General features: G+C 44.4%; 1 protein-coding gene across 2 annotated transcripts in view; it reads left to right on the top strand.

Annotated features, from left to right (window-relative positions):
- WASHC1 (WASH complex subunit 1) overlaps nucleotides 1–19591 on the top strand; it is an 87389-nt gene that overhangs the window by 14781 nt on the left and 53017 nt on the right. Inside the window, exon 1 of one of the 2 annotated variants that reach the window (XM_024217963.2) lies at nucleotides 5233–5288. The exons of the other annotated variant lie outside the window; for it this stretch is intronic. The gene's annotated coding sequence lies outside the window, so the exon portion shown is untranslated. Of the gene's footprint in view, nucleotides 1–5232; nucleotides 5289–19591 lie in introns of those variants that run through there. 2 annotated transcript variants of the gene reach the window in all.

Here is a 19591-nt window from a genome sequence, read left to right as displayed (position 1 = left end):
TCCCCCAGCGCCACCACTGAACAGCTGATTGTGGCGAGCCGGAGGCACTGAGAGGGAGGGGAAGGAGCTGATTGGCAGGACTGCCACTGGGTGCTGAGCACCCACTATTTTTTTCCATGGGTGCTCCATCCTTGGAACACCCACGGAGTAGGCGCCTATGTGGGTGAGGAGCTTCCTGCAGCCAGGGAAGTTCCTGGGGGTGGATCTGATGGGGCTCCAGCTGCTCCAGGGGAAGAGGAAATCCCATTCCCTCCCACCCCCAGCAACTGAGCCAGGCGCAGAATTCTAGTTCCCCTAGGACTAATTCACTCTTGTCACTCACCTGGGCTGTACACTGCACAGACGCTTGGGAAGCAGCTCAGCTGCCTGGCTCTCCTGGTTTTCTGCTTTCCTGCCCTCCCCTTACACAGACCATGAGGGGGAAACTGACCTGCTAGCAAAGAACACGTGGCTGTTCCCCCCGCAACATTCCTCCATGCCCCCCTAGGGAGTTGAGGGGGAAGGGGCAAGCAGCAACGCCAGGTGCTCTGTGCCTGCTGGTCAGGTTCCATAGTTTCTGTGCCATAGGAAGCTCCTGCAACTGCTCTGCCATGCCAGCTTCAGTCTCTGGCAGGTTCTCAATGCAGATTCTTTCCCCAAGGACACATGGCTGGGGGAAGGGAGGATGCACCACAGTTCTGGGTTGCGAAGGGGTGGGTGAGAGGGGGAGTGGTAGCCTGAGCTGTGCCCCATGTTACAATTCTGCTTCAGAGTGTGTGCACCAATATAGAAGGTTATATATGAGCAACTAGAGCTATAGGGAAAAATGGTAGCACCTTCTATTATATTGCTTTATTTCCTAATATGCCATATTGCTTAGTGTTGTGTGATCCCAACGTTGTGTGAGCCTGTACTGAGAAATATTTTGCACTAAAGAGAGTGCTTCTGCCATCAGAAACAGAACAGGGACCAGATATAGGAACAGCAACTCAATCTATTCCAAGCTGTCTTTACTTCTGTACCATAGGTGGAAAATTAGAGTTGAGCCTGAACCAAAACCTAAGGTCTGAACATCCCTGAATGTTAGGATAGTTCAGTTCCAGATTCAAATGCAGTGTCCAGGCCTGGTCTTTATAATGGGTCAAACCAAACCTCAGATCTGAAAAACCTCAAACTACAGGGAAGTTTGGAATCATATCTGGTATGTTTTCTGGTTCTGGCCTGACGCTGTGCAAAATTGAGACTCAGCCTGCTCCTCTTGAATCTTTGGCAAGAGTTATTCAGCTAACTAAAAGAAACTTGAGGGACCTCCAAAAACACATGCATGGTAGCACCCTGGTTCTGATCACCTTCCCTTTGCACATGTTCTAGGGTTTCTGTTATTAAATCCTAGTGTACAGTATAATAATAGCACATGGCCACTATTCATCTGAAGATCACAAAGGTGGAAAGCCATTATTATTTCCATTTTTCAAGTGAGGAAACTGAGGCATGAATTACTTATGCAAGATGTCTTTGCTTGCTAAAGGGTGCTGCAGCAACAGAAAGAACAAAGTAACGTCATGTTCTCAATTCTCCATTTTTTCCCCACCTAAGTAAAAACTCCTAGATGAAAGGTACAGTTCCTTGAACCTGTGTGAAAAGCTGTCCAAATCTATTGCAAATCTAAAAGACTTGCCTTTTGCATGTGAGTTTGAGGTTATGACAGGAGAATAAATGAGTGATCAGGATCAGTTGATAACAGCAATAAATCTAGCCTATGGGGAAAATTTGTCTTTTATGCAGGAACTATGGATATTGTAGAAGAGTTTAGATATTACTGTGATGCAATTACCAGCAAGACAGACAAGCACACAGATAGCTAGATATAGATAGATAAGAGGAAGAATGGCTTTGAAAATACTGCTTGGAACATGAAAAGATTTCAAGTGCCCTGAACTGGCACAGATCAGACACTTGGGCACAATGAAGTTGGTTTGTGGCCATAGCATGCAAAGCATCAGAACAACAGGAAGAAACAGTGGAATCATCTAGTTTTGTTTGTTAAATAGACTAAGGCCAAAATCCTGCCCTTACCTCAAGCAACCTCACATGGTGTGAGGGCAGGGGAAGAGGACCTATAACCCCCTGTCACTACAGGGCATGATGGCTGAAAGTGAAAGGTTGCAATGCACCGTTATGTGCTATTTAAGTTCCCCAGATCAGGAGGAGTATGCCTTTTCCTGCTGTTGCCTGCTAGCGTGTGCAGATGCTGTCAACATATTTAGTAGCTGACTGACAGCCAGCCTAGACAACCCCTCTACCCAGCAGAGAGTGCCCCTTTAGGGACAAATGGTTTGGCATATTAGCTGAGACCATCTCTTTGTACCCTAGAGATCATGTTTTGTTGGTTGCATAGGGAGACGGGGCTCCCTACATTTTTTCCCCTCACCTATAGAGCAGTGGGCAGTATTCTCTTAAGCAGGGGAAGAAAAGCTATACTGTCTGATTTGAATTTGTTTAGTGAAACTTGCCAATGCAGAGAATTGGGAAGGAGAATGATGCCCATGGGTGGGTTAGTCAGCTTTCAGTACTTGCTATGTAAGAGGGTCCTGTCATCAAGAGCACTAATCAGCCGATGAAAATTGTTCTGGATAGGTTTTTATCCACTGTTTCACTGGCTGAGAGTGGTGTCACTCAGTATCTGCAGAAGAATTGTGTGGGTGGAGATGAGAAGTAAGCCAGAGGCTAGCCCTGTCAGCTTGCTTGTGTAGTTTAATTAAACACATAGTAAAACAGTTGCTTTTTCTAATTTGCCTCAAGATTATTATTTTATAAAATTCTTTAGTCCAATCACGTCTCCCATTTCCTTAGGCCTTATCTAGACTACAGGGGAATGGGTTTTTTTTTTTTTTTTTTTTGGTCTGTGTTTTTGGTATATGACAAGGCCTTACTGGAGCTCAGAATATTATTACTTCCCTCCCACTTGCAACCACTTTCTTACTGAGATTCTGGCCAGTCCCACTGCCATTCTGATACCAGTTCTTAACTGGGGCCCAGTCCATTCTTGTTGTTCTCCTGCTGTCTAATCTTTCTCTTTTTCCTCCCAGTGCCTTATTGGGGTTCTCATGGTCTTCTTCTCATCTGCCTAGTTCTGTTATTTCTGTCTGCCATCTGCTTGCAATAGCTCTCTCTCTACCTTTCTTCTCTCATTCTCAGTGGGGCTGGCCCAGCCCTGCACCCACCTCCTCTCTCTTTAATTTGAATTTTTTGAGTGTATTGAATTGGATTTTTATCTGAGTAATTGCAAAGCACTTGAAGGGCTTTCCATCAGCAGTATATAAATAAAAATGGATCAGAATAGATTGGATTGCTGCTTTTACATCCGTTCCCATATTCTCTTTCTGACAGGTCCTGACACCCACACACGCTCCTTGCTCAGACTCAACTAGGTCTTATTGCTTTCATTCTCAGTGCTGTATTGGTGGCAGGCTTTATATTCCTCATAATTTCCTCTTCTTACAGAGATTTTCACCTTGTTTTCTACCTCCCTGTCTTAATGGTACACTTTAAATGCTAAACAACTTGATGATCTGGTCCCTTCATTAAGACTTCACATGGGCCAGCACTGTGCTTACTCTCCTTGTGAACGCCCAAAATGTTATGTCACTGCTAATTTGCTTTAGAATTCCAACCAGTTTGCAACAAGTGTTTATAACTTTGGATCCCACAGCAAATGAGCATAGCCAAGTGAATAATTTGCAATTGGTATTTTATCTAATGAATTTAGCATTTCCCCCCACTAGTTGAATATGCATGAGCAGATCCTGATTTCCTCAAATGTATCTAGTTTGAATTATTTGCCTACATTTTTGTGCTGCTTTAACTCTACGTATCAATCACAAATAGTTCTGTGTGAGCTTTCAATACTTGATATTTGCTATTTACATTGTGTTAAGTTGTAAATGATCAATAAGTCCCCTGGAATTGTTTCTGATACTTAAGTGGATGAGCATGCATATACCTTTGGCCTGATGACTTGTACATGCACAATTAAATTTTGAGGTTGATTAATATTTGTGCACACAGCTTTGAAGTTCACTTGCCATGAGTATTTGTGCTGGTAAAGTTGTTTGCTTGGATGTTTGCAGAAAGAGAACGCAAAAGAGGCATAAGCAGAACCAAGGAGAATTCATTCAAAAAATTTCAGCAAATAGTCACCATTAAAAAAAAAAAAGATTTATTTGCCCAGATCTTCAACTAAGCACTGGAGGGAGAACAAGTGCACCTGAGTCAGATGTTCCCTGTTCCCCAAATCTGAGAAACGCAGAAGCAGAAAGACAGCTGGAAACAGAGGCAGAGGAGACAGTGGATTTTTGTGTGTGTGATCTTCTCTTAAGTCATATGTTCACTTCTCTGCCTATGGGCCAGAATCAGATCCAGGGGGAGTGTGACCAGCTTTCCTTTCTTTGTGATTATATCAGAGAGGGGAGGCCCTGAAATATGTTCTGTTGTAAGATGGGGTCACGCTATGGTGGTGGTTGAGAACCTCTGTCATGCGACATGCGGCGGCAGTATCTCCAAAGACAGTGTGATAGCTCTGCGGGGACACGTTGGGGCTGGGGAGCGTGGAGCCAGGGCTTAAGGTGGTCTGAAAAAAGTGTGTGTGAGGGGGTTCCCATAAGCTGGCAGCACTAGCAGCAGCCCTGGGGACTTTAAGCACTGCATGGCGAAGTCTCCACTTCCCCTCCAACCACTGGCACTGTTGATTTTGTGGATCCAGAGCCGGGGTCGGGCTGCGTGACACCGAGCCAACAGTTCGTGTCAAAGTGACAGGCCCCTTCCCCAGCTGGGGTCTGGCTGCGAGGGGACGCGGCGGGCTTCCAGGGCCGGGCGAGCCCCGTGCACGGTGCCCGTTCTGCACTCGCTCCCAGCCGCCTGGGGCTTCAGCCCGGGGACCCCTCCGCCCCGCTCCTCCCCAGCGCTGCCAGGCCTGTGCAGAGACATTTGGGGCCCGGGTACATCGTTCCCCCTCGCCCCCCGTCACTTTATTTACACAGAGGTTACAGGCGTTTTGGGGGACCCCAGAGCTCGGCCCCAGGACAATCGCCCCCTTTCCCCCATGTCAGCCCCCTGGCTGCTGCCCACCAGCGGGACCCAGCCCGGCAGGCACTAGGACCTAACGGGAGTGGGGCAGAGTAGGGGCGGAAGTGGTGTTCAGCGGGAGCGGAAGTGACCCGTGGTAGGGGCGGAAGTGGGCGAGGGTCGGAGGGGCGCTGTTGTTGCCGTTGCTGCCGAGGTGTTTAGGGGGCGTGTCCCGCTCGCGGCAGGTGAGGGGGTTGAGGTTCGGGCCCGGCCCGTAGGCAGAGCCGCGGGGGCTGCCGCTAGATGGGTCCCCGGGGAGCTTGTGGGGACCTCAGTGTCCGGGTCACCCCGGGACTGGCCTTACTGGGAGGCCGGCGGCTCTGGGGCCTGGCGGGGGTGTCTGGGCTATGGCCGGGCGGGGGCTGGGGGGGGGTCTCAGCAACTCCGCCTGTTACCTGGCGCTTGTATGGGGAGCCCGGGCTGGGAGGGAAGGGAATGGGGTTCGAGATGACATCTCACTGGGACATATTGGTAGGACTTCGGAGTGTTCCCTGCAGTCCCACAGAGGTGTGTGTGTGTGTGACTTGCTGAGATGGTGCACTTGTTGCTGGAGGGCATTGGATACGTAATATTAAAGTAAAGGGTTGTTGTAGCATTCTGGGGAAATGGCTTAATTATATCGTTAATTATGATTCATGAGTTGGACCTACAAAAAATAGGTGCATATCTTACCTTTGGTGCATAATAGATCTCCTGCAGATATTGGGGTTTATACAGGTAAACTGGGTAAAATGACAATTTTGTAATAACAAAACTCCTAGTTATGGACATTACTAGTATATTCATCAATGCTCTGTGGCAAAGCTTGGGTGATTGTATATATGGTTGTATATATGCATGTGTACATATACGTTTACATTTATAATTCTGGGTCTGGTTCTATTCAATATCTTTATCAGTGATTTAGATAACAGCACAGAGAGTACATTTACAAAGTTTGTGGACGATACCAAGCTGGGAGGGGTTGCAAGTGCTTTGGAGGTTAGGATTAAAATTCAAAATGATCTGGACAAACTGGAGAAATGGTCTGAAGTAAATAGGATGAAATTCAATAAGGATAAATGCAAAGTACTCCACTTAGGAAGGAACAATCAGTTGGACACATACAAAATGGGAAATGACTGCCTAGGAAGGAGTACTGCAGAAAGGGATCTGGGAGTCATAGTGGACCATAAGCTAAATATGAGTCAACAGTGTAACACTGTTGCAAAAAAAGCAAACATCATTCTGGGATGTATTAGCAGGAGTGTTGTAAACAAGACATGAGAAGTAATTCTTCTGCTCTACTCTGCGTTGATTCAGCTGGAGTATTGTGTCCAGTTCTGGGTGCCACGTTTCAGGAAAGATGTGGACAAATTGGAGAAAGTCTAGAGAAGAGCAACAAAAATGATTAAAGATCCAGAAAAAATGACCTATGAGGGAACATTGAAAAAAATGGGTTTGTTTCTTCTGGAAAAGAGAAGACTGAAAGGGGACATAACAGTTTTCAAGTACATAAAAGGTTGTTACAAGGAGGAGGGAGAAAATTTGTTCTTCTTGTCCTATCCTCGGAGGTTAAGAAGCAATGGGCTTAAATTGCAGCAAGGGAGGTTTAGGTTGGACATTAGGAAAATCTTCCTAACTGTCAGGGTGGTTAAACAGTGGAATAAATTGCCTAGGGAGGTTGTGGAATCTCCATCATTGGGGATTTTTAAGAGCAGGTTAGACAAACACTTGTAAGGAATGGTCTAGATAATACTTAGTCCTACCATGAGTGCAGGGGACTGGACTAGATGACCTCTTGAGGTCCCTTCCAGTCCTATGATTCTATGTATGCCAGGCACTCATGGGGCTGCTGTTATTTTTTGTCCTTTGATTATTTGGTAATTTGGCAGTTACCAGACTTGTGTACACGTTTGGTAATTTTTGGAAATATGATTAATGACTTTGAGAGTTAGCATCACATTGCTGTGAATGCTTACATCTCTGACTTGCTTCAGGCTGTTGCAGATGCAGGAAGGCAACTTTGCTTCAGTTTTGTATCAGTTACTGCTTGGTTTGCATTTGAAAGACTCTCTTCACAACCCTAGACATTTACTTTAAAAAGAGTTTGCATTTTGCAGAATCTGAATCAGTACCTCAAATGGACCTGATAGTAGATACCACTGCATTTGAAGATTTTTGGCCCCTCCCCAGAATCATAGGCACCACCATCCCATTCACAGAAATAAAGCTTACTTGCGGGAGGAGGCAGGGCTTAAAGTGGACTGAATCACTTGGAGTCACAGAACTATTAAAAAAAATTATCTGAGTCAGGTCTGAGGCAAGTAAATAGCTGCTGACAGGACATTGTAAGTGTATTAAAGAACCACTCTGAGCTTTAAAAATATGTTGCAAACAAATGCAGTTGTTCCTAGTAATGACAGATCTGTGACCAATTTAAGCCTTAGAAAGGAGGGGCTTGATAACATATGAGATTCATACTGATGTATAATGGTCTGTTTTGATGGGATGACAAGTTTGGAACAAGTATCAGAGGGGTAGCTGTGTTAGTCTGAATCTGTAAAAAATAACAGAGGGTCCTGTGGCACCTTTGAGACTAACAGAAGTATTGGGAGCATAAGCTTTCGTGGGTAAGAACCTCACTTCTTCAGATGCATCTCTGTTAAGTTTGGAACAGGCTTTCTTCCGGCCCTTATTCTGCTCTCCACAGCTGTGGACTGTATTGTTCAAATCCTGCAGTGGAAGCAGTGCAGTACTATATGGCTTTGAATTGCAGTTTGTATATTGGGCATGGAGAATTTCTAAAGAATCCCTGAATAATGAACACTGCTGTGTACTCATTATGATGTAGTTTGTGTACACATAGGAAAGCCCTTGCTTTAGTTACTCAGTACTGATGGAGAAAGAATTGCTGCCATTTGAAATACGTAGTGAGGAATACTCTACAAGCAAAAGCTACAGTGTGTATTTGGGGGGAGGGAGTAAGCTTGTGAAACTGGTTCAGTCATCATTACCCAGGACATCAGCTGATGGTTTGCAGTAAAGTTGTGATGAATAATCTTCTAAAAAAATTATTAATCTGAATATCAAGTAGTTGCTGTTGAACCAGCAACTAATGCAAAGAAAGCCACCGGCTTGTGGAAGATTTGTAGTTCAGCAGTGCATTAGAATCCATTTTTTAATGTTCCAGAGAGAGCTCTGTTTTTTAAAAGTACAAATTTTGGATTTAAGCTGTACATTGGTATGCTTAAAGTAATATTACTAACCATTGACTAAAATAGATGCCTCTCTTGCACTGTGGAGATGCATTTGTCAAATAAATGCATGGGTAATGTTTTCAAAATAAACACATGCTATTGTGATAAATGCATTCATTCTAATAAAATTCTTCTGTGTTGAAAATAAAGAATGAGTCAGCCAACAGTAATACATATGGTTGCAGTGGTATTACATTTACCTGTGTATACTGAGAGAGGCTGCTGACAGGCATAATAACTGCTGTGAAAAAGGTTGTTATTGAGGCCACATATGGTGGGCACAGATAATATTTACTCTAATACTGAGTGAAAAACTTTGTCCCATTGTAAAATCACATCATGAAATGTTAAACTGATCAGTGATTGATCCAAGGTCTTTCCTATCAAAAAGAGGTGACTCTCATTTCTCTAAGAGCATTGCAGATATGCTTCCACCACTAGACGAGGGGGCCTCACCCTGAGGAAAAGTACGTTTTCTCTGGGTCTTTTTGCCTCTTTACTGTGATTGGTCCATTTATAGGGAATCAGTGCCAGCTGCGGTGGTGATTCATACGGTGTGAACAAATGTCTGCTAGGGACTGGACTGAGACCACCATCTCACTTCTCTTAGACCACTCAGTAGCCATCACTGGAAATGGCTTGCAGTCTTCTGACCCAGATCAGGTGACTTAAAGGTGAAAGGCTCTATATCTATTGCCAGTTTTCTGAGGCAGTCTTCCTAGAGTACTGAGATTACTCTGGAACAGAACAGATACCACTTCCTCTGCCCGATGCAAGGTCTGGAAGCAAACTTATTTTGATGTCTCCCTTGGGAAATTTTCTGCATTTCAGTCTTCCTTTGAGTCTTGTTCTGCTGTTTTGCCACTCCCCTCTTTCTGCTCTGGTTAGGCTGTCGTGATTTGGGAAGGATGTCTGGGGGTCCCTTGATGTGTTTGTTTAATTATATTTGGTTGATGAACTCGTCTCATTTAGAAAGTGGAAAGAGCTAAAATGGCAACATTATTAAACCCATGTGTTCCCTGGGACTGCTTTGTCAAGACAGAAATGCCCAACCCGCCACCCCACCAGTCCATCAGTACTTCCATCTTAAATGTGGTGCTTTTCTTATTTATTTGTATTATAACATCTAGGAATCCCAGGCATGGACCAGAACCCAAAACAAAAACAGTCGTTGCCCCAAAGAGCTTACAGTCTAAGATGCTACAACAGATATTTACAGACAAAGGGGGTGCGCAAGGAAACAATGAGATGGTATTTGGCAGTGTGACAGACAGTGGTCTTAGTACACCAGCTGCTGTCAATTTTTTTGTAGGCCTCATGGCAAAGGAGAGTTTTAAGGAGGTATTTAAAGAAGGATAATGACTGAGTTTGGAGGATGTTTATGGGGCGCTCCTCCGAAGCCTGTGGGAGCAGCATGGGAGAAAGCATAAAGGTGCATGTTTGAAAATCTAACAAGTGGGTGATGGAGGCTGGCATCATGGAGAAGTTGGAAGTGTAAGCTGATCTTTTGCTGCTGAATGAGAGGTGATAGGTTGGTGGGGATAGGTCATGAAGGGTCTTGAAAGTGGAGACAAGTAGCTTATGTATGATATGATAGAGAAGAGGGAACCAAGGAAGGGATGCAAAGAGGGGGTAACATGCTCAATTTCCTAGCCCAACACTTTGATCTTTTGCAGCAGCATTCTGAATGGATATCAGTGGGCCAAGATTGCATTTGTCAAGGCCAGAGAGAAGGATGTTGCACTAATCGAGACATGAGACGATGAGAGCTGACCACAATTTTGTAAGCTCTGTAGATGAGAGAGTGCTGATGGATACTCACCTTTAAAGATCTCTCACTCGTTCCACCAAAAGAATCATGTAACTGTAATGCCAGTGGCACTAGCTGAACAGGCTGAGGGCTCTGTCGCTGAGATAGGAGGGGTCAGGGATTGAAAATGAGAAGTTTATAGTGCTGGCCATTGAATGGTGACTCTGAAGCTTGTTCTCCATTGGTGCCGCATCCTCCCTCAAATCCCTCATTTCACTGCAGATCCCTACAGCCTTGCCCTCATACCCTTACCTGATTGGTACTTCTACATGGAAGTGGTGCTGTCACTGCAGTGCGCTTCCTGACTCACCATCTCTGCTGGATTGGGGACATAAATACTCCTCAGGAATGGCAATAATCCTTTGTTCTACACACCTTGTTAAATTCCCTCCCTGCCCTTTTACTCCAGACTGCACTGGATGTTGACTGTCTGTGAGGCTTGTAGGTGGCATTCTTGGGGATGATTTTTGTTTACTCTGCTTTCTTGTCTTGTATCATCTGCTGCTACTTCTGCAGCATCTCCTCTTCAATGACACACACTCAGCAGACCACTCCATGAGGCTGATCACAGGATCTTGTAATATCACTGGAATTTCCTCAGGCTCTTTTTCCTGCTGTATCCCAGAATCCTTTGTTTCTTCCTTGTCCTTTGCCTGGCAGTTTCCTGAGGAATGTAGATCCTATTTCAAAGCCTGTTGCCTGCACTAATTTGTTTCTGTTGGCTTCTTATTTCCATTGATTGATTGCTTTGGCTCTTTTGTGTTACTTTACATTTGTCGACCAATTTCCCTAGTCACATCAAATCTGTTCTACTCTACTGCTGCTCCAAAGCCTTTGGCAGGACTACAGATATGGTCTGCTTTCTGTCTTGCTGCTTCCAAGCATAACCAGTTTGAGCTCTTCTATAGGAACAGAAAATAAAGGAAGTCTGTTTCTTAGCATGTTGGGCCCTGTGTACTTGTGCTCTTCCTCAATCTAGCATCACAGATACAGTTCTTTCTACAGTTGCAAGTGTCTTGACATCCCTTAAGGATCAATTTAAAAGATGTGGGGAAAATAAGTCAAAGGAGAAGAGACTGACTTCAGGGCACGAGGATCAACCCTTTACACACTCTGTCTCTGTGAGATGTTTGGGGAGGGTCTGCAGGTATTCAGTGGGAGGTACTGAGAGCTCTTTCGCTTGAAACATTTTAATATTTGACTGGATGAAACAATTCTCCCTTGGCCTCCTGGGGGAGAATAAGGCTGTTACATCCCTGACTCAAGAGCATTCTTGCCAGGCAAAAGGTGTGCTCCTTGTGTGTGGAACCCAACTTTCCCACAGGACATTGTGTTGCCCTGGATTTGAGGGGTGTGTCTACCCCAGAATGTGATCAAGCTAATTGCCAACCATATTATGTGCATTCAGCCACCATAAAGTAATACAATAGAACACCACTTAGTTAAGGGTTAATTTGGAGACAGGCTTTCAGAAGCAAGGTGATATCTAGCTGGCAGTTTCTGCTAATCAGAATGGGAGGAGGGGACAAACATGTAAACAACTGAATCTGAAAACCTTGGTGGTTGGAAAATCTTGTCTAGACGCCTCTGATATTAAAGTTCATTGAAAGTTAGAAAAGTGATGATCCAGTAGGGGTCATTTTGACCTATGTGTTTTGTAGAAGTTAGTTATAAAAGATTAGCTAATAAAGTGTACTTTGGAGCAGTCCTCCGAAGCCAACTTGAGAGACGTTTTTCCTGACACTCTCCCCGGTGGGTAAGCAACTGGCCACTGCGAACCTGCTGTTAATTACTCAATACCATTCCAGATGTTAGGTAAATCTCTGGGCTGTTCTAAACCTATTGCTTATGTTTGTGTGTGCTTAAATCTAATAAACTGCAGTTTTAGATGAGAGCACACTTACTTGCATTACTCTTTGATCAGACAGAAGTGCTGTGTTCCTGTTGATTTGTTCCTTACACCGCCTGGAGTGAAATAGTTACGTTGCCCCTGTTGGGGGTTCTGAAAACCCCGGGTAACAATTGGTCTGACTGGTGTTCCATATTGTTTAAAATTCAAGTGGAGCATTCACATTTTTTTTTTAATTAGGGTTTCTTCTTTGCTGGTTATTTCTTCTACTTTTACTATAAAAAGCTTTGATGGGGCAACAAGCCTTGTGGATGAGGAGGGGGAAGCAGTAGGTTTGCTATACCTCGACTTCAGTAAGGCTTTCGATACTGTCTCACATGACCTTCTCATAAGGAAACTAGGGAAATATAGCCTAGATGAACCTACTGTAACATGGGTAAACCACTGGTTGTAGAACTGTACTTAGAATAGTTATCAATGGTTCACAATCAAGCTGGAAGGGTATACCGAGTGGAGTACTGCAGGGATCTTTCCTGGGTCCAATTCTATTCAGTGTTTTCATAAATGATTTGGATAATGGCATAGAGAGTACACTCATCCACAATCTTTATACCAAGCTGGGAGGGGTTGCAAGTGCTTTAGAGGGCAGGATTGGAATTCAAAATGATTTGGACAAACTGGAGAAATGGTCTGAAATAAACAGGATGCAATTCAATAAGGAATAATTCAAAGTAAGAAGGAAATTCAAAGTGGGAAGGAAAAATCAATTGCACAAATACAAAATCGGAAATGACTGCTTAGGAAGGAGTACTGCAGAAAAGGATCTGGGGGTCATAGTGGATCACAAACTAAATGAGAGTCAGCCATGTAATACTGTTGCAAAAAAAGCAAACGTCATTCTGGGATGTATTAGCAGGAATGTTTTAAGCAAGACACGAGAAGTAATTCTTTCACTCTACTCAGCAGTGATAAGGCCTCAACTAGAACATTGTACCTGGTTCTGGGCATCCCACTTGAGGACAAATTGGAGAAGGTCCAGAGGAGAGCAACAAAATTGATTAAAGATTTAGAAAACATGACTTAGGAGGGAAGATTGAAAAAATTGGGTTTGTTTTGTCTGGAAACAAAAGTCTGGGGGACATGAGTCTTCAAGTACATAAACGATTGTCACAAAGAGGAGGGTGATACCGTTCTCCATAAGCACTGAAGACAGGACGAGAAGCAATGGGCTTCAATTGAAGCCAGGGAGAATTAGGTTAGACGTTAAGAAAAAACTTCCTAACTGTAAAGGTGGTTAAGCACTGGAACAAATTACCTAGGGAGGCTGTGGAATCACCATCATTGGAGGTCTTTAAGAACAGTTTAGGCAACACCTGTCTGGGATGGTCTAGATAATAGGTGCAGGGGACTGGACTAGATGACCTTTTGAGGTCCCTTCCAGTCCTGCATTTCTATGATCCATGAGAGAAGCATTCTGTAAATTAGAGAACTATTTCCAGCTCATGCCTGCCCAAGGGCAAGTACTCTAAACTGGAGAGCTTTCATGATGGTATAGAATAGCAATTTCTAGGCCACTGGACTGGCTTAAATTGGAACTTTAACAGTAGCTGCTACAGTGTACCTGTCAGAAGTACAGGAATAGGTGTCCTGGCTTTCCCACAGTGCTTTGGGATTAGAAATTTGTGAACTGTGATACTGGTGATGGAGTCCTGGTGCTTTATGAATATGCTCTCTCAAACACTGTCTTGCTAAAGAGGAAGAGAGACTTGGTCTACACTGAGGGGGGGGGGGGTCGACCTAAGATGTGCAACTTCAACTACAAGAATAGCGTAGCTGAAGTCGACGTATCTTAGGTCGACTTACCTCACGTTCTCACGGTGCGGGGTCGACTGCCGCCGCTCCCCTGTCGACTCCGCTTCCGCCTCTTGCCATGGTGGAGTACAGGAGTCGACGGCAGAGCGATCGGGGATCGATTTATCGTGTCTACACTAGATGCGATAAATCGATCCCCGATAGATTGATCACTACCCGCCGATCCGGCGGGTAGCGTAGACGTACCCTTAGTATTAAACCAATTAAAATTGGTCAAATTTAAAAATTTTAGTTAAAATTCAAAACTTGGAAGGGCAGGGGAACAGGAACAATTTTGACAATCTGGGAAATCCCTCCCTCCCATTTTTTTCTTCCAACCAAGTTTCCTTTATATATAGGAGGCTTGGTTCTGGAGTGAGCCTTGTGCCCCTTACCCTGTCAAACCTGGGATATTATGTCAGCGCTCGGTTGTTACAGCTTTGGTGATATTAGGGTTGCCAAAGTTTCTCCCCATCATCTAAGAACAAATCTCAGACATGGAAATTTCCTAAAGGCTGGTCTGCAATACTCTGAGTTTAAAAGATGTCACACTGATCAGGAAAGATGCTGAGCAGAGAATGCTGTGCCTATTTCTGAGCCTCAAGGAGCACTGTATGAAATGGCCCTTCACTTGAAGAGTCTTAACGTTTGTTGCTCTCACGCAGGGCTTGGAAACAATTACCAAAACACTTACTATCCAGAGGCAAATATGAAATGGAGGAGGAGAAGGGAGAACTACTAGCGAGATCCAGAGGCAACAACACTAGCATTTTAACAGCCAAGTTTCCCAAGTGCCAAGAGTGAAATTGACATGATTCTTGTCGCTTTCATTGATGCCCATAAGATTTTAAAAAGCTGCAGTTAAGCTGTCTAGCTAGTGTTTTAGTTTCACTCTGATTGGGAAAATTATGAGCAGTGAATGGAGACTCAGGAGAACACTGCATCGGGTTACACTCACTTCAGGTTTGGAATGCTATCTAAACACCCATGATGGTCAGGAATGTAATTATTAAATAAACAACCTTAAATTGCACTGAACTGATAATGAAGGAGCTTAAGCTCACTGGGAAAGCTTCCCACTTGCTAGTGGTGAGTAAATGAGTTTTTTCCAAGCCCTGTTCTCATGACATGGCTGCTCCTTCACGGTTTCTAAGGGGGTCCTGGCAGACAAATGCCTGTGCATGTAGCACCAGAACAACTTGGAATGCTAGCATTGTCTTCATCTCTCTGTTACATAGCTTCAAACTCCATTCTGCTGAGGTAATCTTCATCCCTTCGGATAAAAAGTGCTGCTCTGACTTCCTGCCTCCCAGAATTCTATGGCAGGAAAACTGCAAGCAGATAATCCCTAGGGAACTACTCTGCAGTGTGGTTGCTGGACCTTCGTAATATTGGGTAACTGCAGACACTGCACACTCTGCCTGAGTTGTAGGAGAGATGGTGAAGAACACAGCTCGGAGAAATAGTACTGAGATAAGCCTGAAAGAGCAAGGGAGGCACTTTCTGAAGATTAAAGATAGTGGGCAGGAGAAGAGGAGGAGAATTGTGTCTTGAGAGAAGCTGCTCCAAGATGGAATGATATGCTGTATCCCGTGGCCATAGTGTCTGAGTTTGAAGGAATAGTTTTCATCACTTGAAAGCAATTTCTGCTGTTTTTAATCTCCACTCTCTCTGACCTCTTCCTGAGATAACCCCTGCCAAAAAGCAGTCCAACCTGCAGTTTATTTCCTAGATTATTGATTTCCAGGGCAACAAAAAGCTGGGGTAAAAATAGGACAGTTCATCTCATGCAAGCCACCCTGTTGGGGTCTTCCTGCTAGCTAACATTGGAAGTACTGAATAAGTTCCCCCTTTCTAGTGTGTGTGTGTGTGTGTGTGTATGTATGTGTGTGTGTGTATGTATGTATGTATGTATGTATGTATGTATGTATGTATGTATGTATTATCTCAGGGAGTCCCAGCTGCTGCCACATTGTCTGTAAGAAGCACGAGCATCCTCTTTGCTGCTGCGTATACAAAGCTGGCGGGTTGGATCTAATGGATTTGGCATGACCAGACTGAATAGCTGACTGTGCTAAATATCATCTATTGAGCCCTAGTAATATGGGGTAGGGACGGGGAGGGGGAAATATTGTGATATGCATGAATTTTTGTATTGGGGGAAATGCAGGGAAGATCTAGTGGGTCTGAGGAAAGGATGGAAGTGGGATACTGGAAGTATTTGGGTGGGAGGGAAATGTGGTGGTAATGGAGGGTGAGGGGACAAGGGAGGGCAAGATCACTAAGCTGAAGACCATAACAGAACATTATTGCCCTGTGAGTTGGAAGAAGGGACTAGTTGTTTTATTTCAGGGAGATGCTATATTTTCAGAGAAATATATTGTTTGTATGTGAGGGTATTAAAACGAAGGGGCTTTGAACCCTGCTGAACCAAAGCCAGCTGTATGAGCTTGCTGGCACTGCAGCAGCAGGACAGCTGGAATCCTCATGGAGACTCAAATAGTTAAGACAGTTTGTCACATTTAAATGGTGTCAAAAGCGAGTCAGATAGAACAGGGAACTTGGACGTATCCTGGGCCTAAGTGGGAATGGACACAGATGAAATGGCCCCAATTGGGCAGTCAAATGAAGGGAGGGGGAGGCTAGACCTGGACATTGAGAATGTTAAAATGGGTCTTAGAGACAAGGTGGGTGAGGTAGTGTCTCTTATTGGACCAGCTTCTGTTGGTGAAAGAGCAAGCTTTTGAGCTATGCAGAGCTCTTCTTCAGGTCTCACCCAGCTGTTTCTCTAATATCCTAAGAACATAAGAACAGCCATACTGAGTCAGACCAAAGGTCCATCTAGCCCAGTATCCTGTCTTCCAACAGTGGCCAATGCCAGGTGCCCCAGAGGGAATGAACAGAACAGGTAATCATCAAGTGATCCATCCCCTGTCGCCCCATTCCCAGCTTCTGGCAAACAGAGGCTAGGGACACCATCCCTGCCCATCCTGGCTAATAGTCATTGATGGACCTATACTTCAGGAACTTATCTAGTTCTTTTTTGAACCCTGTTATAGTCTTGGCCTTCACAACATCCTTCGGCAAGGAGTTCCACAGCTTGACTGTGCGTTGTGTGAAAAAAAACTTCCTATTGTTTGTTTTAAACCTGCCGCCTACATGAGACCAAAATGGCTACAACAACACTGCAAACGAAAGTGGGTCTTAAGCTTTTCTTGGGTGAGACCAAGAGTTAAGAAGGATTCTCTTGAAAATACAATCCTCTAGTAAAAGAATGGAGGGACCCTATAAAGAAGAGGAGCATCTGCTGTGAGACAGGTGTGTCTGTGGGGGCCATCTTCACTGACAGAGCTGGTATGATTGAAGCACAGTTCTGTAACTTCTGTAAGTCTCTTCCTTCAATATTTACCTTCTTCGCTTACCCCTTCCCAGAATCCATCCATTCGTGTCTGTGACAATAGGCTGAGTTTAATCTTTTGATGCCAAACCAATCCAATTGAATCTTGTTTCTTTCTATTCCCCTCTTACCCCTCAAGATAATCATTTCAGTTACAGGAAATTTACTTGTTCAGCAATAATACCTACCTTTTGTGCAGCACTTTTCATCAGTAAATCTCAAAGCACTTTTCTCAGTTATCCCCATTTTACAGACTGGAAATTGAGGCACAGAGCGGGAAAGTGACTTGCCCAACATCACCCAACAAGCCAGTAGCCGTGTTGGGATTAGAACTCAGGTATCCCGAGTACTAGTCCAGTGCCTAGCCACTAGGCCATACTGCCTCCCCAAGATGGCTGATGCCTTGAGGAATGTGGGTTTGCCTCCCTCCTCACTTCCCAGATGATAAATGGGAGGAGGTAGTGGTAAGACTTGATCGCAGTTCCAAACCCAAAAGTTTCAGAGTGGCAAATGTGCCATGGGGGAGCATGGGAACTCCTCCATGTCTACCCTGCTAGAAACTGCTCTGTACTGTTTTTTGAAAACCGTATGGTTTTAATGGAATGTGTACCGTAAATCTTGAAAAAGCCTGGTAGAACAGCTACTGGGGGAAAATTTGTCCTGGCACATATGGGTGACATTTCTGTTTTAGCTCAACTGAGAGGAGCCTGCATCCCAGGTTAGGAGGATGCTTGAAGTTCCCTAGATCACTGGTGGAGAGTAGTCCTGCTCAGTTGGTTGATAAAGGGGGAAGAGTTGTGAAGAATTTTTATGGACAATGTGTGACTCAGTTTACCTACTCACTTTGTATTGTTACTCACTAGGAGTGAATGGGTTAATTTCTTCCTCTGGAACAGGGAAATTAGGGATGGTTGTATGTCACATACGCTAGTCTGGATTGAACTCAAAAATGCTATCAAGAACTGAATGGAATCAGCACATATGATAGAAGAACCAGTGACCAGAGTCTGACTGGGCATTATCTCTTAACACCTGGCAACCAAGGGAGAGATGTGAAACACAATGGGGGCTGCAATGAGGGATAACGACAGGAGGTGTCAGGTGACTGTTTAAAACTGGGATGGCCATGTCTACGCCGCAGGTCCTATCATGGCATAGCTACGGCCACTAACTATGCCACTATAACCCTGTAGTCTAGATGAGGACTACAGTGATGGAAGGGTTTTTCTTCTGTTGACCTAGTTTCATCTGCACTGGTGGTTAGGTCGGCATAGCTGTGGTGCTCAGGGGTATGGATTTTTCACATCGCTGAGTGCTGTAGCTATGTCAACCTAAGATTTAAATGTAGACCAGGCCAGAGATCTGACGGAGACTAAGATGGATTCTAGGAGGCCATAGAATAATGGGGCAGTTGCTTTTGCCGTTGGAGACTTTTGTCTTGAGCTTGGCTTTTCCATACTGACCTAAGGACTATCAAAGTCTGTACTCCGGGTGACTAATAAATGCTGGTTTGCTTTGAAAAGGCTTTCCTATGTCACTGCAAATACTTACAGGTTATATTGTTCCCTGAAGCGGTAAAGTCTCTAACAGTATTCTGAATTCATATAGACACACTGAGAAACAGGGATGCTGTAATCCGAAGGCCCAGTCTGAATTGTAGAGCTGTGAGGCTCACCCTTTTGAAAAGCTAAACCTAGGGCAAATAGGGATACTCCAAAGTAGACTATAAAGATGGGGCATCAAACCCTCTGAGATGAAACACCTTCAGTTTTGGAGGCCAGCTTATACTACACTCTCTTCCTGCTATTGTATGTACATGAACATCTAAGCAATATTTTTTTAAGTAGTTGTTTGAAGTGTGCCATGGGCTTGTTAAGCTTTTTGTTTTGCTCATCTTTATTCTGAGATGATTGAAGGCATTTTTATACAAATCCCCTGGCTGGGTTGGGTTGGGTTGGACTGGAAGTTTAGACGGCAGTATTTAGTGTTATTCAGATAAAAGGTATCTGACATTTTAAAGTCCTGCTGGATCATAATGTTGTTTGTGCTTTATGCAGATACAGTGGTTGCTGTTCTTCACACCTGGAAAATGCCTGTAGAAATTATGGGTTATGGGGATGAAATGGTGGAACCAGTCTGGGCTGTTCTCTCCCCTGGATGAGGATGTATATGCTGACCATGCCGTACCTTGTGGCACAGCAGCAGGGGAAAGGGTGGAGCCTCCGGGAGCAGGCGTGGTGATTAGTGAAGGCTTTCTGCCAATAGGGCACTAGGATTATTTTCCCTTCATCTTTCGGTGCAGGAGTTGTGGAATGAGATGTAGTCACAGCAGCAATGAAACC

The sequence above is a fragment of the Terrapene carolina genome, unplaced genomic scaffold (genome assembly GCF_002925995.2).
Source record: "Terrapene carolina triunguis isolate 2854851 unplaced genomic scaffold, T_m_triunguis-2.0 Scaffold247, whole genome shotgun sequence".
Taxonomy (NCBI): domain Eukaryota; kingdom Metazoa; phylum Chordata; order Testudines; family Emydidae; genus Terrapene; species Terrapene triunguis.
Note: the sequence above shows the minus strand (reverse complement) of the source record. Positions and strands in the feature narration are given on the sequence as shown.